Source organism: Giraffa tippelskirchi, chromosome 4, assembly GCF_054371585.1.
Source record: "Giraffa tippelskirchi isolate mGirTip1 chromosome 4, T2T-mGirTip1v1.2.pri, whole genome shotgun sequence".
NCBI lineage: Eukaryota > Metazoa > Chordata > Mammalia > Artiodactyla > Giraffidae > Giraffa > Giraffa tippelskirchi.
Genome location: NC_137278.1, coordinates 124,325,899 through 124,348,058, shown reverse-complemented (window position 1 = coordinate 124,348,058; position 22,160 = coordinate 124,325,899). Strand labels below are relative to the sequence as shown.

Below are 22,160 nucleotides of genomic sequence, written 5' to 3'. Positions count from 1 at the left end.
AATCTAAGAAAGAGGAGATATATCTATATATACATACAATTGATTCACTTTGCTGTGCAGCAGAAACTAACACAACATTGTAAAGCAACTTGACTCCAGTAAAAATTAAAAAAAACCATGCTGGCTGCTGTCTTTGTGCCAGGTACTGTGATAGATAGGTTCTGTTTTACTTGACCCATAAAATAGCCCAACGAGGTGGTAGATATTCCTATTCCCATTGTACAATAGGTAAACAAAGGTTAAACAACTTGCTTTGTTTTTCAAAGGTGAAATAACTTGCCTATATCATATATAGTCTTATGGAGCTAGAATTCAGTTCTAGGTTTTTAAAATCTGAAAACACTTGTTATTTTTGCCTGTTACAGAATCTTTAGAGATGCTCATCTGAGTAGTATCTTAATCTTTCAGAAACTGTTAGTATTATGAAGGAAATTTCCCCTTCCACTATATTCTGTACCCAGCAAGAAACATAGCAAGAATGAGCTGAAGAGACTTCATCAAAGACTTGACTCCTTTAAGCCAAGGGACTTTGCTGTTAAGGGATGGAACAAGGAGTTACTAGCACCCAATTTATTATATTAGTTGCCATTGATGGTTCAGTTTGTCAATGCCCATGTCTGACCAGAAAGGATTTTTTGGAAGCGATAAGGGTCCATAAGAGATCTCCTGTAATCCCATAAGTGTCTCTATCTGCAAGTGGGAAGGATAGCCATTTCCTAAGAAGCCTACCTCCAACTGGGTTGTGTGTATGTTAGTTGCTCAGTCATGTCCAACTCATTCTGACCCCATGGACAGTAGCCCGCCAGGCTCCTCTGTCCATAGAATTCTCCAGGCAAGAGTACTGGAATGGGTAGTCATTTCTTTTTCCAGGGGATCTTCCTGACCCAGGGATTGAATCCGCGACTCCTACATTGCAGGCAGATTCTTTATCATCTGAGCCATCAACTGGGTTATTTTAAGTTAATTGGGACACTCTGTTATTCTCATCATACAAGGGGCTCAAGTACAGTCCAGCTTGAGACATATACTTACCTGTTCAGCGCAAAATTACTTTGAGTAAGAAGCATAAATGGTAAGTAAAAACTGGTTTGCCAGGATTCAGATGGGTTTTTTTGTTGTTGTTGTTGCTGTTTAGTTACCAAGGTGTATGACTGTTTTGTGACCCCATGGACTGTAGCCTGCCAGGCTCCTCTGTCCATGGGATTTCCCAGGCCAGAATACTGGAGTGGGCTGCCATTTCCTTCTCCAAGGGATCTTCCCAACTCAGGGATCAAACCCATGTCTCCTGCATTGGCAGGTGGGTTCTTTACCAGTGAACCACCAGGGAAGCCCATTCAAATGGTACAGAGATACAAGCAAAAATAAAATAGAAGCTTTTCTATAATCAAATGTTAAATATTTGAATGCTTTTGAGCAAGTTTCATGGGGAGAAGGCAATAAGAAATCCCTTTTCCATCCCCTAAACCAAGCATGTCTTCTATCCTATTACAAACGAAGCAAAGTCCACTTCCCCCTTGAGCTTTTGCCAAGTCTCCGGTCTACCGAAGGCTGAGTAGGCAGCATGAACTCACTGTATAAACATGTTATCAGTTATCCTCTAATTGGGGTTGTCGGTCTCCAGTTTCCATTAAGGACTGGTCTGTGCTTTAATCACCAGTATGCAGCAATTCCCTCTTTTTTTTGGTACCATCGTGATTCTTCCTTGTTCCTAAGGAGCTACTTGTGCATGAAATAGAGTTGCATGTCATAGATGTATTAAGAACGCCAAAGTTCTGAACTTAAACTTACTGTAAGATTTTGTTTTTTTCTGGGAGCAGCTTTTTTAAGATACAACTCACATAGCATATAATTTCCTTATCATACAGTTTACCCATTTAAAGAACAAAACACCTGTTCATTCCCCTGTGGCACTGGGGAATAAATAGATTTTCTTTCCAGTCCTTAATCAGCAAGTATTTATTGAGACCTTCTCTTGGGCCAGGCATTGGGCTAAATGTTGGAGCCCTAACAGTAAATAAAATAAAGATGGTTCTTGCTTTCATTAAGTCTTTAGTCTAGGGACAGAGATCTCAGAGTCCAGTGAGCTTGTAAATAAAATAATTAAAATCATGGTAAATGCTGCATAGGAAACATAGGAAATAACAAGTTGGACATACAGGAGGAATCTCAGGTGGACAATAATGGGGAGGACTCACATACGATTGAGCCCCTGAGTGGGGAGAAACCTTGGCATGTACTCGGCTCAGAGAGGAGGCAGAGGGGCTGAATTAAACCAGGATAGGGTGAGGGTGTTGGTGTGAGATGAGGCTGAAGAGGGAAACAGGAGCCTTCATATGTGTTTACGAGTTCGTGTTCTGTACTGTTGAAAGCATTGAAAATGGGAATTATAATCCAGTTTGTGAGTTTAAGGCTTTATGTTAATGTTGGAGCACTATGCTTCAAGCTCTGGACAAATGTCATTCGGTGAATTAGAACCCCCCACCCCCACCCCTCGGAGAAGACAATGGCACCCCACTCCAGTACTCTTGCCTGGAAAATCCCATGGATGGAGGAGCCTGGTAGGCTACAGTCCATGGGGTCGCTAAGAGTCAGACATGACTGAGCGACTTCACTTTTACTTTTCCCTTTCATGCACTGGAGAAGGAAATGGCAACCCACTCCAGTATTCTTGCCTGGAGAATCCTAGGGACGGTGGAGCCTGGTGGGCTGCCATCTATAGGGTCGCAAAGAGTCGGACACGACTGAAGCGACTTAGCAGTAGCAGCACCCCCACCCCTAGGGGTGGCACACAGGCTGAGTTGCCCTGTAGCATGTGGGATCTTAGTTCCCCTACCAGGGATCGAACCTGCATCCCCTACATTCTGAGGCAGATTCCTAACTACTGGACCACCAGGGAAGTCTTCCTCCCTCAACTTTTTGGGCTTCCTTGGCGGCTCAGTTGGTAAAGAATTCGCCTGCACTGCAGGAGAATACCTGCAACACAAAAGACGTGAGTTCGATCCGTGGGTCAGGAAGATCCCCTGGTGAAGAAAATGGCTACCCATTCCAGATTGTTGCCTGGGAAATCCCATGGACAGAGGAGCCTGGGGGGCTCCAGTCCGTGGGCCTACAAGAGTCAGACAGGACTGAGTAACTAAACTACCACCCCTGGCCCTGGAGCCCAGTCCTCTTCCCTTCCCTAGCGAGACTTTCTGGAAAGTCTAGACTAGAAGGGCTCTCTCATGGTATTCTAGAACACAGTGTGAATGGCATGCCCTGGAGTGGACATCAAGGATGTATTGACTGCATATCATCTCAAGTTCAGCTACTCAACAAGCCATTTCATATCTAGCCCAGTTTAGATGGGGTCAGAGATTGCCCTGCATTGGACAATATCCACTTCTGTACTGTTATATAACAGTTACAATTGTTGATTCAAATGAAAATATTTAGTTAGTTCTTATATGACTTACTTGGCCTGTTTGAGCCAGGCTTAAATAAGCTAATTTTCCAGGCTAGCAGATAATTGCTCTAAATCTTTATGGGTCACATAATGATGAGGGAGTTCTTATTAAAACACACACACACACACACACACACCCAAGTGCCTAAACAACTGTAGAAACCTCCCTAAACTCAGCCATTAATATCTCATAGAATGTTCAAATGAGGAAGGTCGCTTTTGACAGCCTGTTCCAGAAGGTGCTCACATAATGTACATTAATTTGGGGAATTTAAATTTGTCATGTGAAAATAATTTAGACAGAAAAAAATTCCCAAATCATCTCTCATACTTAAAAAGACCCGTTAGCAAGTTCTGACAGGCATAGCTGAGGCTGAAGAGATTGCAGACTTGTGATGAGCAGGTCAGCAGTGATGAGCTCCTCTGGGCCTGCAGTTTCCAGTCAAGGGCAGTCGGCCTGCTCATGCCACCTGCTGAGGATCTACGGAGCCCTTCCTAGGCCCTCAATACAGTGCTAAGTTTATTTTCATGTGTTATTTCATTTAATCCTCACAACAGCCCAATGAGATAGATGTTAATAGTCACTCTCCTTTTATGGAGGAGGCATTAATATGCCCACAGTCCCACAGCTGGTAAATGGCCTAGCTGGGACTTGAACCCAGACATCAGATCGGAGCTTTCCCCTGTGTTCTGTGCCATGTTACCTCTCCACGCTGTGTCTCTCCCTCAGCTACGGCTTGCAGGGAGAGCGGTGACTGCCTGACGTGAGGGTAGCAAATCCGCAGCCTGGCGAGTAGTCACTGGTGGGGCCTGATGGAAACAGCTGTGTCAGAATTGAAACAGAGGTTATTCACTAGGCCGGTCAGGTCTTCCCTCCTGAATATGAATAGAGGAATGTAGTAGAGTATTATAGAAGGAAGGGGCCAACACCAAGAACAGCTATGGAGAGAGCTCAAGTAACTGAGGCCATAGGCCTAGAGGTCTAGAGAATCTGTGAATGGACCAGAGCAATGATCAGGCAGACGTATTAGTAAGCGGAGGTGTGAGTGGGAAAGACACAGAGTAGAGGACAAAATGCATAGTCCTGGACGAGACAGAGGATATTCCCAGGCGGCTCAGTGGTAAAGAGTCTGCCTGGCAATGCAGGAGTCACAGGAGACCTGGGTTCAATCCCTGGGTTGGGAAAGATCCCCTCGAGGAGGAAACGGCAACCCACTCCAGTATTCTTGCCTGGAGAATCCCATGGACAGAGGAGCCTGGTGGGCTACAGTCCATGGGGTCACAGAGAGTCAGCCATGACTGAGTGACAGCACGCACATACAGTAGAGAATAGATGTGACAGAGAGCTTTGTGAACCCTGACGGCCGAAGAAGACAGAGACCAAGTGCAGGGTCATGTGTCCATTATCCCCCTGGTGCCCAGGGATGCTCAACAAATGCTGATGGGTTGAGTGGGGAAGGAAGGTGACCCACAGGTGATGGGGTCCTGCTGGGGGTAGCACACCTGACGGCATGCAGGAACTCTTGCTGCTGAGAAGCTGAGACCACTCAGCCTCTGGAGCTGAATGACTTTCAAGGGACACTTCTCTCTCTTCTGTGGCTCCTTTATTCTCATGAGACTTTCTTCTCCTTTATCGTTGAGCACCATTTTGATAAAACTCTTAATATTTTTTGACATTGTTTGAAGCTACTTTTTTGTTTTTTTTTTTGGACTAGAACGCTGTTTATGTGAAAAGAGGAATCAATTTCTTTACATCCCCTTCAAATATTCCTTTGCTCTTGTTAGGGATAGGAGCGAGAATAATCAGTTCCACCCAGAAGTGATTGCTTTTTAAAATCAAAGCATGTAAAGCTGTTTGCCTAGATTTCATAACATCTTAAGTGTCACAAATTTCAGGTTACCATTCAGTGATGAAAGATGTTTTGTTTTTGTTCTTTTGTAAAAATTCAAGATTGTTCATGCATTTGCATTAATCTAAATAATGATTTTTTATTTATTGTGTGCTCAGTGGTTCAGCCGTGTCTGACTCTGTGCAACCCCATGGACTATAGCCAGCTAGGCTCCTCTGTCCATGGAATTTTCCAGGCAAGAATTGTGGAGTGGGTTGCCATTTCCTACTCCAGGGAATCTTCCTGACCCAGGGTTCGAACCCAGATCTCCTGTGTCTCTTACATCAGCAGGCAGAATACATGAGATAGATTAAAAAATTTTTTTTAATTAGAATAATTTACAAAATCTATCTCATGTATTCTCTTCCATTGTCATTTGTATGCTCAGGAATGGTGCTCAAGGCCAGTTTTACATAAAAGTTTACATCCACAAATTTACTCCTTGGAACCTGGTCTTGAAATGTATTTAAAGAACCAGATAAACAACATGGGGGGCATGCTTCATGGAGAGAATACAAGATTTTGAGTCAGTAGTGCAGATTTCTAGTCCCAGTTTTGCTACTTTTCTGTAGTGATCTCAAGCAAATGACTTAATTTCTCTGAGCATCAGTTTTCTCATATGTAAACTGGGATATGTAATAGTAAATTTAGTAATAACTATTTAACATGATTTTTGTTAAATTTTGTTTTTGATTTCATAGCAAATTTGATAATGATCTATACGCAAAAGCACTAACGTGACGATTATGATTGTTCCAGATTTCTCCTTAATGCTGATCATTGGCTACAAGCTACATTACTAATATTTGCTGCACATATTTGCTTTATTTACTGGCTGAGTTACTTTGAGCAAGTTGTTTAATATCCTGTCATCATTCTTTCGACAGAGAGTAAAGTCTTTAACATGGCTTGTCTCTTTACCTCAAGACCACATCCTTCCCTTGCTGTTAAAGCTCTGATCACACTGGCCTGTCAGGTTGGATGGAAGCCACACCTTTGCCCCTGAGAGCCTTGCCTGTGTTGTTTCTTTGGTTGAGGTGCTTCCCAATTGCAGTCTTTCTCTACTTTTCTCCTCTCTTGGTTATGCCTGTAAGTCTCAGTTCAAATGTCACACATCTGGGACAGTCCTGGCCACCCACCAAATAGCTCAAGTCTACAGCTACGGGTGTTTCTACCAACTGTCTACTTCTCCCTTGTACACTTTACTGCATGTTATCAGTGGGACAATTGCAGTATCTTCCTGAAAGCAGAGACTATGTGTGTGATGCTTCCACTGGGAGCCTAACACATAACTCAGTGCCTGTCATGTAGTAGAACCTTAAGGATTTGTTGATTGAATACAGGGAAAATAACTCGAATATAATCAGTAAAATCCATAACGCAAAGTCAGCATATTTACTTAGTCAAAGAAGATCAATATACACTAACAGTATGGTAGTAGAGAGAGTGATCAAATGTGTACAATAATTTATCTATTGATTATATAGGAATTGAGTTTGTTGATAAGTATATACAATTACAAGCTAACAAAATAGTTAAAAATTAGTATCTGAGAATATATAAATATACTAAGGCAAGGTCAGGTAGAAAGAATAAATATTTAGACTGGAAGGTTCAACAGGGTTAATAAAATTGAGCTGTAAATGTGATTCTCAGCTTGCCAGGAGCCAAAACAAAAATAAATATATGATCTGTTATGTGATGGTCATTGACCTGAGGGAAAAACACTCCAGTCTTCTGGGGAAAAGGGGGCTGTTCATGGTGCTCTTTTTTTCTGGAAAAAATTTCTTTGCAGGGAGAGAACTTATTTTCTCCCTGACTCCTTGAGCAGCTTGGCCACCTTACAAAACCTTCAACATTAGAAGGCTGGAGATTCTATTCCCACATCTCCTCTCCACCTCTCCCGCCTCTTCTGCCCTCTTCCCTCCTCTCCCCTCCCCTCCCCTTGTTTCCTCCTTGTCTCTCCTGAAATTTCTATCTCACTGCAGTTAAACAGTAAACTTCAAGTGTGGTTTTTCCCGGAGCCAGGGCGGTGGTGGGGGAAGGTCTAAATCTGGCAGGTCCTAATTTGGTGGTGGATGCAGTGAAAACAGTCCGACAGCCCAGCTCCAGCACTCACTCCACACTCCTGGACGGAATTACTTCATCTCCTGGCTGCTCAGTTTTCATGTCTACAGGGAGCTGCTGATGCCAGCTTCAAAGGGCAGCTGAGAAGCTGACTGTGAACTCCTGGGGCTGTGCCTGGCTGAGCCTCTGTCCCGTCAATGTTCTCTTACAGGTTTCTTCTTCCCTCTCAGAACTGGCATAAGGATCCATGGAGATAGTATGTGTGTTTCAAAGACTCTAGTAAATGTGTGAGCTTGTGTATATTCTAGAGGTCCAAGGAGAAGAGAGACCCACTTTTCTAGCTTAACCAACAGCGAGGGAAGAAAGAATTGCTCTTGATTAATGATCTCTTCCCCTGAATGTTATTATTATTTATTTACCTAAACCAAGACAACAAAGAATGGATTCATAGCCTCTAATCTTTTCATTATATATATGATATATATAATGTATGGGGATTCCTAGGTGGTGCTAGTGGTAAAGAATCTGCCTTCCAGTGCAGGAGATGCAAGAGACGCAGGTTTGATCCCTGGGTCAGGAAGATCCCCTGGAGAAGGGAATGGCAACCAACTCCAGTATTCTTGCCTGGAGAATTCCATGGACAGAGGAGCCTGATGGGTTTCAGTCCATGGGGTTGTGAAGAGTCAGCCACGACTGAGCATACACACACACACACCACACTATATATATATATATATATAAAATAATTTATTTAATTGAAGGATAAATGCTTTACAGAATTGTGTTGGTTATATGTACATACAAGTAGTTTAAAAGTATTTATGCAATATATTTTTAAAAATTCCTATTTCTGCAAAATAATAATAAGACAGTGCATCAGTGGTACATGCAAGTCAAAACAAAACAGGAAGTTATGGAACCAGTGGTATTCATGGCCAATGGTCAGGAATGACTTAACACTTGAGCTTTTATTGGGGTTTCCCACCTTCACAACCTTTTTACTGAAAAACTGGACTCTGACTTAGCTGAACTGAATCATTGCTAGAGTTCTCTTTCTTTAAAATTCTCAGAATTTTTGTTTTCTCTCTGTTGCTAAATTTCTGTAGTAAAATTAAAAAATGAAGCCTATCATCCCTGAGTAAATTCTTCTTGCCTTTTTAACCTATTCAAGCCAGATTTTTCCATTTTGGAAGGTCCGGAGGAATACGCAGTTTCTATAGGAGCTGCCTCAGTTATGGTGGTTTCTATGACAAAGCCTTGGGAATGACAAAGTATTTATATTGCCTGCTGGTTAGCGGCATGGTGCACAGAGGGACATGATTATTTGCACAGTGATTTCCTCTAGTTTTTTTCTTCTGAAAGAAAATACCCTGGTAGCCCACCAAATCTAAAATTGGATACTCTGTATGTATCTCATTATGGTTTTGTGGACAAAGTAACTAAAAACAATGGTAGTTTAAAAATAAAATTGCTTTGCTTCCTCTGGCTGTGTCAGAAATGTAGACTCTTTCACAGAGGAGAAAAGGGTACTAATTGTGTGGTTGTAACACACTAGCAAAAATGTCTCTAGCACGGAGCATTATAATTGGTAAAGGCTGAGTGGAAATATGCAGAGAAATCCAGGATTTTTATCTCTATTTAAGAATATTTAGATTTAGTAATCTGTAGATATTATTGAGAAAGGTTTTAATGATCAATATCCATCCAGAATTGACTGGAAAACAATTCTGTTTTGAACATCTGGCATTTCACTGGGTTCAGCAGTTTTCTGTCTTCACAATTTCTAAACTTGGAATCGTAACCCTAAAGGCAGCCAGTGAAGCAGTTCTTTGTGGTCTGTGAAGCTCTATTGCACAATTGTGCATTGGAACTGGTGAACCAACATTTCTAGCTCTGGGAGGCTAACACAGTGTTTACTATGGTTTCTACATAGTATCTATGTAACACGTAATAAAGATGAACATATCATTTCCTCATTGAGTGCTTACTATGTTTAGCACAACTCAAAGTCCTTCACCTATATTGTATCATTTAAATCTGAATTGGTATTATTATTATTCCCATTTTACAGAAGAGAAATTGAGGTTCTGAAAGTTTAAGTGATGCTGATGTGTATTTTGGAGCACACATTCCAATCCAGGAGTCTCTGACTGTGGATTTGTTCCTCTAAGTTGCTCCATGTGTTCCTTCTCAATGTCTGCTTAATACTTACTGTATTATCAGTAGGATAGATGAGTGAAGGCTGGTTTGTGGTCCTAACTCTCCAGCTTTTTTTGTGGGTGACCTATGTGGCATGTTATTTATTCTTTGGCTTTGGTTTCCTTATCAGTCAAATGTAAAGAACTGAACTGGATGGTTTTTAGAATTCCCTTTATCATCCTGTTGTATGAGTCTATGATTAATATAAATTATTTGGGCAGTCTGGATAATTTGAGTAAGCAATGACTATTGTAATCTGTGTCATAGCATTTTATAAAGGGGAATGACTTAACCATGATACAGGGCATGATAGACAGTAGAAAGTACCCTGGACTTTCTGATGACCTTCTGGAAGGAAGTCCAAGGATCTGTGCCTGGCAAGGAATGAGCACTGCACAAATGTTTGTTGGAAAGCTACGGGGAACCTGCAATCTATTTAGGTGCATGATGCAAATAGAGTATTCTTATGCTTAAGACCATAAAGAAGTCTGAGTGCCAAGAATTGATGCTTTTGAATTGTGGTGCTGGAGAAGACTCTTGAGAGTCCCTTGGACAGCAAGGAGATCAAGCCAGTCAACCCTAAAGGAAATCAACCCTGAATATTCACTGAAATGACTGATGCTGAAGTTGAAGCTCCAATACTTTGGCCACCTGATGCAAAGAACCAACTCATTGGAAAAGACCCTGATGCTGGGAAAGATTGAGGGCAGGAGGAGAAGAGGGCAACAGAAGATGAGATGGTTGGACGGCATCACCAACTCAATGGACATGAGTTTGAGTAAACTCTGGGATGCTCCTTATTGCCAAATTCAGACTTAAATTGAAGAAAGTGGGGAAAACCACTAGACTATTCAGGTATGACCTAAATCAAATCCCTTACAATTATACAGTGCAAGTGAAAAATAGATTCAAGAGATGAGATCTGATAGACAGAGTGCCTGAACAACTATAGATGGAGATTTATGACACTGTACAGGAGGCAGTGATCAAGACCATCCCCAAGAAAAAGTAATGCAAAAAGGCAAAATGATTGTCTGAGGAGGCCTTACAAATAGCTGTGAAAAGAAGAAAAGGAAAAGGAAAGGAGGAAAGGAAAGATATACCCATTTGAATGCAGAGTTCCAAAGAATAGCAAGGAGAGATAAGAAAGCCTTCCTCAGTGATCAGTGCAAAGAAATAGCAGAAAAAAATAGACTGGGAAAAGCTAGAGATCTCTTCAAGGAAATTAGAGATACCAAGGGAACATTTCATGCAAAAGATGGGCTCAATAAAGGCATGGTATGGACCTAACAGAAGCAGAAGATATTAAGAAGAGGTGGCAGGAATACACAGAAGAACTATACAAAAAAGATCTTCATGACCCAGATAATCACGATGGTGTGATCACTCACCTAGAGCCAGGCATCCTGGAATGTGAAGTCAAGTGGGCTTTAGGAAGCATCACTACAAACAAAGCTAGTGGAGGTGATGGAATTCCAGTTGAGCTATTTCAAATCCTAAAATATGATGCAATGAAAGTGCTGCATGCAATATGCCAGCAAATTTGGAAAATTCAGCAGTGGCCACAGGACTGGAAAAGGTCAGTTTCATTCCAATCCCAAAGAAAGACAATGCCAAAGAATGCTCACACTACCTCACAATTGCACTCATCTCACACACTACCAAAGTGATGCTCAAAATTCTCCAAGCCAGGCTTTGACAATATGTGAACCGTGAACTTCCAGATGTTCAAGCTGGTTTTAGAAAAGGCAGAGGAACCAGAATCAAATTGCCAACATCCATTGGATCATCAAAAAAGCAAGAGAGTTCCAGAAAAACATCTCCTTCTGCCTTATTGACTACGCCAAAGCCTTTGACTGTGTGGACCACAACAAACTGTGGAAAATTCTTAAAGAGATGGGAATACCAGAAATATACAATGGAGAAAAGACAATCTCTTTAACAAGTGGTGCTGGGAAAACTGGCCAACCACTTGTAAAAGAATGAAACTAGAACACTTCCTAACACCGTACACAAAAATAAACTCAAAATGGATTAAAGATCTAAACGTAAGACCAGAAACTATAAAACTCCTAGAGGAAAACAGGCAAAACACTCTCTGACATAAATCACAGCAGGATCCTCTATGACCCACCTCCCAGAGTAATGGAAATAAAAGCAAAAATAAACAAATGGGACCTAATTAAACTTAAAAGCTTTTGCACAATGAAGAAAACTATAAGCAGGGTGAAAAGACAACCTTCAGAATGGGAGAAAATAATAGCAAATGAAGCAAATGACAAAGAATTAATCTCAAAAATATACAAGCAGCTCCTGTAGCTCAATTCCAGAAAAATAACCCAATCAAAAAATGGGCCAAAAACTAAACAGACATTTCTCCAAAGAAGACATACAGATGGCTAACAAACACATGAAAAGATGCTCAGCATCACTCATTATCAGAGAAATGCAAATCAAAGCCACAATGAGGTACCATCTCATGCTGGTCAGAATGGCTGCTATCCAAAAGTCTACAAACAATAAATACTGGAGAGGGTGTGGATAAAAGGGAACTCTCTTACACTGTTGGTGGGAAGGCAAACTAGTACAGCCACTATGGAGAATAGTGTGGAGATTCCTTAAAAAACTGGAAAATGAACTGCCATACAACCCAGCAATCCCACTGCTGGGCATACACACTGAGGAAACCAGAATTGAAAGAGACACGTGTACCCCAATGTTCATCACAGCACTGTTTACAATAGCCAGGACATGGAAGCAACCTAGATGTCCATCAGCAGATGAATGGATAAGAAAGCTGTGGTACATATACACAATGGAGTATTACTCAGCCATTAAAAAGAATGCATTTGAATCAGTTCTAATGAGGTGGATGAAACTGGAGCCTATTATACAGAGTGAAGTAAGTCAGAAAGAAAAACACCAATGCAGTTTATTAACACATATATATGGAATTTACAAAGATGGTAACGATGACCCTATATGCAAGATAGCAAAAGAGACACAGATATAAAGAAGTCTTTTGGACTCTGTGGGAGAAGGTGAGGGTGGGATGATTTGAGAGAATAGCATTGAAACATGTATATTATCATATGTGAAATAGATCGCCAATCCAAGTTTGATGCATGAGACAGGGTGCTCAGGGCTGGTGCACTGGGATGACCCAGAGGGGTGGGATGGGGAGGGAGGTGGGAGGGGGGTTCACGATGGGGAACACTTGTACACCAATGGCTGATTCATGTCAATGTATGGCAAAACCCATTACAATATTGTAAAGTAATTAGCCTCCAATTAAAATAATAAATTAATTTTTTAAAAAAAGGAGATGGAAATACCAGACCACCTGACCTTCCTCCTGAGAAATCAGTATGCAGGTCAAGAAGCAACAGTTAGAACTGGACATGGAACAACAGACTGGTTCCAAATCAGGAAAGGAGTACATCAAGGCTGTATATTGTCACCCTGTGTATTTAACTTATATGCAGAGTACATTATGAGAAATGCTGAACTGGATGAAGCACAAGCTGGAATCAAGATTGCCAGAAGAAATATTAATAACCTCAGATATGCAGATGAAACCACCCTTATGGCAGAAAGCAAAGAAGAACTAAAGAGCCTCTTGATGAAAGTGAAAGAGGAGAGTGAAAAAGTTGGCTTAAAACTCAACATTTAGAAAACTAAGATAATGGCATCTAGTCCCATCACTTCATGGCAAATAGATGGGGAAACAGTGGAAACAGTGAGAAACTTTTTTGAGGGGCTTCAAAATCACTGCAGATGGTGACTGCAGCCAGGAAATTAAAAGATGCTTGCTCCTTGGAAGAAAAACTATGACCAACCTAGACAGCATATTAAAAAGTAGACACGTTACTTTGCCAACAAAGGTCCATCTAGTCAAAGCTATGGTTTTTCCAGTAGTCATGTATGGATGTGAGAGTTGGGTTATAAAGAAAGCTGAGTGCCAAAGAATTGATGCTTTTGAACTGTGGTGTTGGAGAAGACTGTTGAGAGTCTCTTGGAGTGCAAGGAGATCCAACCAGTCCATCCTAAAGGAAATCAGTCTTGAATATTCATTGGAAGGACTGATGCTGAAGCTTAAACTCTAATAGTTTGGCCACTTGATGCAAAGAACTGACTCATTTGAAAAGACCCTGATGTTGGGAAATATTGAAGGCGGGAGGAGAAGGGTACAACAGAGAATGAGATGGTTGGTTGGCATCACCAACTGAACGACATGAGTTTGAGTAAATTCCGGGAGTTGGTGATAGACAGGGAAGCCTAGCGTGCTGCAGTCCATGGAGTCGCAAAGAGTCAGACACGACTGAGTGACTGAACTGAACTGAACTGGGAGATAGTGAAGGACAGGGAAGCCTGGTGTGCTGCAATTCATGGGGTCACAAAGAGTCAGACACAACTTAGCTACTGAACAGCAACAACTCTGTGTCAAGCACTATTCTGTACTCTAGGGAAACACCAATGAATACATTAGCTATACATTTCTGACATTGTGACATATCTGACCTTGTGCTGCTTATATTTTAGTTGGTGAAAACAGATGATAGGAAAAAAAAAAACTAAACATGTAGAATGTTCAGGGGCTTCTCTGGTGGCTCATATATAGGATGTAGACAGTGTTAAGTGCTACGGAGAAAAATTAGGCAAGGAAAGAGGAAAAGGAGTGGGGCGGAGAGTGTTATTGCAGTTTTAGGTAAGCTGGGCAGGGACACTCTCCTGGTCTCATGGAGAAGGTGGTTTCTGAGGAAGGACTTGAAGGAGGTGAGGGAGCGAGCTCCTTGGCTCAAAGAAGGATGAGCATTCTTGGCCAAGGGGATGGCAAGTGAGAATTTCCAAGGAGGAGCAACAGTTTGGTGGGCAACAAGGTGTCATCCAGGAGCTGGGAGAGGAGTAGTAGGAGATGCTTTTGGTAGAGAAGGGTCTGGTAGAGTAACACTTTTGCCCTGTGAGCATGGGAAGCTATTTCAGGATTGTCAGTGGAGGACTGTTGTAATCTGACTTAGATTTTTGAAAGGATATGCTGGCCAGGGTGTGAACAGACTGAAGAGCAAAGTCACAGGCAAGAGGTCATTTCACTGTTCCAGGCATGAGGTGATGGTGAGTTGAAACAGGTTCTCAGTGTAGAAGTGTCCAGAAGGGTTCAGCCTCGGGTTCTCTTTTGAGGATACCATCGACAGGATTTAATGATGGATCAGATATAGGATGTTGAGTGAGAGAGATGAGTTAAGGATGGCTCTAAGGTTTTTGACCTGATAAACTGATGGAGTTGCCATTCGTTCAGAGACTGGAAGACACAGGTTTGAGGGGAATGGTTAGGAGTCAGGGACTGGCATGTGAAGTTTAAGATGCCTGTTAGAAATTTTAGTGGAGATAAAGAGTTGGCATATGGATACACAGAACTGGAGTTGCCGGGAGAGGACTGGGTTAAAGGTGTAAATTTGGAAAGTGTGTAAGTGTAAATAGTATATGTAGGTCCAAGGGACTACGTAATGGAAAGGATGCTAATAAAAAATGATTGAGATATAATATTTCCCCTTAAAGGATAAAAAGCGCAGAAATAAAAATAATTAAAAAAAGGCAGAATGTCACAAGTACTTAATAATTAAAGGAAAAAAAGTTGCCATAAAATGGTATACTGGGAATTATGAAGATGCAGTGAACACGATCAGTGGAACATGATACAGTAGAATGTGATCAAAGTGCTTCCTCAAGAAATCAAAGAATGCTTCAGAAAGAAGATTGGATTGTTTAGTCACTATTAAAGGGAAAAATAGAAATTTTGACAGGAAGAAATGGGTGGAGAAATACAACTCAGGCTAAAAGGTGATTGTTAGTAAAACACCAAGAATGTATGGAATGTGACTATAGTTGGCGAGTAATGAGAATTAAGGTTTTTGCCAGATCCTTGTCTCTATGGAACCTTAAATGCCATATGAAGAGAGCTGTTTAGCAGACTGTGTGGTACCACTTACTGAACTTTTTGTTAAATAGTTGTATAACATACATACTTAAAAATGCATAAATCCCAAGTGTATAGTTCAATGAAATTTTACCATACAAAAATACTTGTGTAACCAACACTTCAATCAGAAAACCACCAGCACCCCAGAAACCTCACTATTCTATCCCTACACACAAAGGAAAACACAGTTGCGACTTCCAGCACCATAGATTAGTTATGCTTGATCAAGCCTTATCTAAATGGAGTCATTCAGTATTGCTCTCTTGTTTCTAGCTTTTTTCAATCATTGTGTTTATGACACTTATATGTATTGTTAGTAGCAGTAATTTGTTATTTTTCATTTCTGTAAATAATGCAGTTTATTTTTTTAATCTACTATTGATGAACAATTGGATGGTTTTCAAGTTTTGGCTATATATATGTTATGCTACTGTGAACACTCCTGTGCATGTCTGTTGGTGAACACATTTTTCTTGGGCATTTGCTTGAGAATAGAATTGTTGGAACACAGGTAATATAAATGCTCAGCTTTGGTAGGTAATGCCAGTTTTCCAAAATGTTTTTACCAACTATCATTAAACTACCAGTAGACAGCATGAGAATTACAGTTTCTTCACATTCTTGCCAACACTTGGAATTGTCAGACTTTATAAATTTTAAGCCATTCTGGTAGGCATAGTGGTAGGTGGTTATAATTTTAATTTGCATTTTCATGATGACTAATGATATTCAGCACCTTTTCATGTGTTTAATTATAGTTGATATTTGTAAGTGCTTATTCAAGTCTTTTGTCAATTTTTAATGGGTTGTCTTTTACTTACAGATTTATAGGTATACTTTATATATTCTGGATACAAGTACGTTTACAGATATGTACATTGCAAGTATCTTCTTTTAAGTCTCAGTGCATTTTCATTCTCTCAGTAATGTCCTTTAATAAACACATGTTCTTAATGAAATCTGAAGGATTATCAAATTTTCTTTAAGCTTTATGTTTAAAGATAAAAGTTGAGACCGTCCTCCCTACATATATTATACATTGCATACATACAAACATAAAGCACTCTTTCTAGACACACCCAGAATAATGTTTAATCAAATACCTGGGTACTGTGTGGTCCAGTCAGCATGACACACAAAATTAACCATCACAATTTTATTACAATTAGAAATCTTATTTTTCATCATAAAATTAATACATGCAGCTATGGAACTTTGGAGAACTGATAAAAGGGTCTCACAACTCAAAACCTAACACAGTATCTGGCACTTAGTAAATTCTCCAAGAATGTACGATAAATGAATGAAGGTACTAGGAAAGAAAATTTTGTTAATGTATTAGTGCTTCCCCCCCCTTTTTTTGGTTTTATACACTTTTGATAATATCTGATATATTTTAAAATCACCTTTTATTTGGATTGTTTGATTTTCAAAGTATTGAGTCACTTCTTTCTGCTAAACGAGTGTGGAGATTTATCATCTGGTGTTTTCTCATCTTCAAATAACATGATGTGAAGATGAAGTATGGGTTTATCAATCCCTTCTGCACCAAAATCTCTTCATGATAAAATTTTCCTGGATATATGTCTGTTTTGTCTAATGAAAAGTAGCTGAGGTGTGTAGCGGATTTGGGGGAATTTCTGTAGTTATCAGGAAAACTCAGGAATTATCTGTTAATGTGAATTTTCTGGCAATGTGAACTGTGGGAGTACGAAAACATCTATTTTGATTTATTTGACTTTGGCTCCAATTCCATGGGATTCGGGCTTCCTGTGATTGGGTCTAAATAAGGAGAATCATATGAAAAAATGAAAGATCAGAAAGCTTGAGTCAGTGCCTTGTTGGACAGGAGACCGAAGCCACAAAGTGCCTCAGGCAGAAGAGCAATTCATTAATTACCAGTGAAAAGAAAAGCTGAATCCAGGATACAGTGTTTTTCTTGAAGAGGTGAGAAGGGCTTGGCAGTTGGAGTGGCAGAACTGAAAATAAACGTGTACATCTAGATATTTAACTTCGTTACCAGTACATTGGTTTCATAAGACATTTTTGCTTTCTTTACCATAGTTTCTCTACTGTAAAATGAAAAAGACATTTATGAGATTTAACTTTGACAGCTTAATTCTAAAAATCATATTTTTAAAATATCAGTTATGGAAATCAATTCATTCAAAATATATGTTGGGCAGCTATGATGTACACAATATCATATTTGTTTTTATAAAATGCCAAAGCAGTGTAAGCAAACCCTCCTGCTTTGCTCTGAATGTGTCCCCCAAAATTCATATGTTGACATTCTAACTCCCAAGGTGATGACGATATTTGCAGGTGGGGGTTTGGGAGGTGGTTAGATCAGGAGGGCGGAGCTCTCACAAATGGAATTAGAGCCCTTATACAAGAGACTCCTCAGAGTTCCCTTGCCCCTTTCCATCTTGTGAGAGAACAAGAAGTCTGCAGCCTGCAACCTGGAAGGCTTTCACTAGAACCGGCCATGCTGGTATCCTCATCTTGGACTTTCAGCTTCCAGACAATGAGAAATAAATTTCCATTTTAAAAATAAGCCACCTTGTATCTGCCTCCTTAGCGCAGTAGGCAGCGCGTCAGTCTCATAAAAATAAGCCACCTAGTCTGTGGTAGTTTGTTATATGTAGCAGCCTGAATGGACTAAGATACCTTCCTATTTCTGCGGTACCTCAAGCCAGGCTCTGCACACAGCAGGTGCTCAGTAAGTGTTATAGGAGGGTTCCTACCCTCACGAAGCTTACATCTATTTAGGAAAAATAAAAGACACAGTTACAGATTCGACAGTGACATGGCAGTCCTCCAGCCATGTGATACACATCAGACTTTGAACAAGCATCAGATGAATGTCCAGGTGGAGAGAACCGGGGGGGGGGGGGGGGGGCGGGGGGGGCAAAGGTGGCTCAGGAAGCTTTACGGGCCTAACAGGGAACTGTGATTCAAACAGATGGGAAGAGGACAAAGGTGCTCAGGCACAGCATGCAGCCCCTGGCAATCATGTGGGAGTGGAGCACCCACCTACAGCAAGGAGCTGCTTTTATTTTTTTATTATTTTTTTTCTTTTTTTTTTTTTTTTTTTATAAATTTATTTATTTTAGTTGGGGGCTAATTACTTTACAATATTGTAATAGTTTTTGCCATACATTGACATGAATCAGCCATGGGTTTACATGTGCTCCCCTTCCTGGACCCCCCACCCACCTCCCTCCCCATCCCATCCTTCTGGATCATCCCATTGCCCCGGCCCTGAGCCCTTGTCATATGCATCGAACATGGAATGGTGTTCTGTTTCACATATGATAATATACATGTTTCAATGCTACTCTCCCAGAACGTCCCACCCTCACCTTCTCCCTCAGAGTCCATAAAATTGTTCCGTGCATCTGTGTCTCTTATTCTGTCTCGCATATAGGGTTATCGTTACCATCTTTCAAATTCCATATATATGCATTAGTATACTGTATTGTTGTTTTTCTTTCTGGCTTACTTCACTCTGTATAATGGGCTCCAGTTTCATCCATCTCAGTAGAACCGATTCAAATGTATTTTTTTTAATGGCTGAGTAATATTCCATTGTGTATATGTACCACAGCTTCCTTATCCATTCGTCTGCTGATGGACATCTAGGTTGCTTCCATGTCCTGGCTATTGTAAACAGTGCTGCGATGAACATTGGGGTACACGCGTCTCTTTCAATTCTGGTTTCCTCGGTGTATATGCCCAGCAGTGGGATTGCTGGGTCATATGGCAGTTCTTTTCCCAGTTTTTTAAGGAATTAAGGAGCTGCTTTTAGAGAAGTAGTGGGAGATACAGCTGCAAGAATTTGGGCTGTCTTTCCTGGCCCTGGGCTGCAGAATAGGAATTTTGTTCTTTATCCTGTAAAGAGTGGCTGCCTTTGTTTTTGAGCAGAGGAGTGACAAGATTGAACTAGCATTTTTAGAAAAGTTCTGTGAGCTGTCAACAAAAGGAATGAATGGAAGAGAACCCAAACCAGAAGCAGGATACTCTTAAGAGATTTATATCAGATGAGGGTCTGGTTTTGGGAAGTGGAAAGAGAAAGTGGATATGTAATTTAAAAGCTTTATTAGTGATCGAACTAATAGAAAATTAACAGTTTGATAACCTTGGGAAGGTGAAGTGGGAAAAGGAAGAACAAAGGAGAATGACATTTGAAACTCAGGTGTCTGGAAGCGTAATGTTAGCCTCTGACAGAAGTAAAATAGAAGAAAGGGAAGCCAGACAAAAGGCAAAATGGATTATTTTATTTTTACACTAATATATCATGATTAATGGTACAGCATCTTCTGCGGTGTTTATATAATATAGCTTACTGGGTGCTTTACCTGGGATGGTAAGTCATTTGTGATGATGAAATCCACAGTTGGTTAGAGATATACAAATACAGGTAGAATGTGAGGAAAAGGCTGGGGAATAACTTATAACATCTCCCACATGGAAGTGTGCAGAGCAGACGGCACAAAATGACTCATTTTAGTCTCCCATTTAGTTTTCTTAGTAATTTGTGTTATTTAATTTGGAGCAGTGTATCTACGACTGAATGATTAAAGCTTTAATGTTCACTTCTTTCTGCAATAGCCAGTGAGTGATATTTTAAAATATCAACCAGCATTTTGAAATAATTCTTTCAAATAATGTTTACATCCCATCTTAGCATACGTTTGTCTTAAAAATGTTATAAGTATATATATAATGTATGTAAATTTGCATATATTTATATGTATATGTATAATTTCCACTTGCAGATTCAACAGTGTACTGGAACAAAACCAAAACAGGATCTGCTGTTGCATGTTTTTATCAGCTAGTGCTGGGGAGAGTGATTGGCAAACTGAATTGCAATGGTATTATTAAAATTCATGAACCAGAGAATTACCAACGTGTAATATTCAAAAGTATCTTTGACACATTCCCTAAAGCTTTAACCATCTTGGGAAAAAATGTTAGAAGTCTGTCAGGAACATATTGGATTTTCCTAAAGCGTATGGTGATGAAATAGAATATCACTTTATGAGAAAATATTGTCATATTGGCTTCCTGGCCCAACATGTCATAGTCATTTTCTATTTCCATTTTCATATTAGTAGTTGCCTTTCTCTTGCACCCTTTCTTTCTAGGATGAATTTAGTGCCTGGTCTTGGAAGAATGTCACTGTCTCAGCCCCCTCTCTCCTTTGGCCATTCTTTTGTTTTCATTCTTCCTTCCAGAGTCTTTTGTTCTCCACAATGAAGTTTTATACTAAGTTTCAAGACTGGGAGGTGTGTGCTTTGATCAAGTTTTTGTTTTGACTACGCTTCAGAGTTTTTGTCTTCTAACCCTATTTTGCCTCCATAGTTTGTGTGCTGCCGTTTTATCCTTTTTTTCCGAAGTAATTGCTTTCATCCCAAACCTGGCTGAATTGCAAGAATGGAAGTAGTTATTATCTACCTTGCATTAAAAAAAGTCCATTTTTATTTCAAGAAGATGATAGAAAAAAAAGCCACTGGACCTTTTAACCACATTTTCTGTTTGGTCTTCTTAGGCTCTTTGTGAGCATTGAAAATGTTCCCAGAGATGGTCTAACCCGCAACACCCAGTTGGTTGGTTGCAGGCAGTGTTGTGGGTTGGCAAACTTTAGGGGTGCTTGGTTGGTAAGCTCCATTTCCAAGTTCCTGGAATTGTCATATTAATCTGTTTTCTAAGGCAACTAAGGAGCAACATAGTCTTCTGTAAGGGCTTTTATTGTTTTAAAGGCCAAGTGGGCATTTCTAGTTGGCTGTGAATTTCAAATTCTTTGCTGTGTCCCCTCAATGATTAAGACCTGGTGAACTTGGATACACTGCTCTTCAGCACACACAGAACTCCCTAATTGAGGCAGCTGTAATGCGTGCCATAATCCACCCCCTCCCCCAGTGAGGACAATAGAAGCCTCCCCTCAGAGACATTTGAGACAGCAAGTTTTAAATTTTGTACCAGAAAATGGACTGGGAAGACATGGCTGAAAGCTGGACCAAAACAAAAGCTGGGCCCACATCACCTGGGCTACGTCCCAGTTTTTGATATTCATCCCGGAGCTGAGTCAATCAGTCATAGTGCTGGGGGAGGCTTACCTTTGAGAATAGAGACATAAAAGATAGAGACATAAAAATCACAGCCTATTCAGGGCAATTAGAAACAGTGAGGTATCAAACATTCCTGCAAGCAAGTTAATTCCAGAGGAATGATTTGGATATAAACCACATAAACAAATACTATTTAAAAAGTTTTAAGCATTAAAAAATATATGTATCATCATTAAGTGATTCCCCAGCTTCCCTACTTTCTGGAATCAATCTGTTCTCCTTGATATTAACAGATATATCTTAACTTGCTGTTTACCTCTTTGGGATCTAGATCACACTAAAAGTACTTAGATTGGCCCATAAATATCACTGAAATACCTAAAGTATAATACTGTTCATTCAGAAATTATTTTCTATCATGAAGTTAATTTAAAATGGTTAAATTCCACCAGTTCTTTCATTTCTCCATCTTTGAGCCACTTGATTACCTCAGTTATACTGTACTGTCC

At 40.3% G+C, this 22,160-nt stretch overlaps 1 protein-coding gene across 1 annotated transcript in view; it reads left to right on the top strand.

Moving 5' to 3' along the window:
- Positions 1-22,160, top strand: part of LOC145546142 (uncharacterized) — a 482,768-nt gene that overhangs the window by 60,001 nt on the left and 400,607 nt on the right. The gene's annotated exons all lie outside the window — the stretch shown is intronic.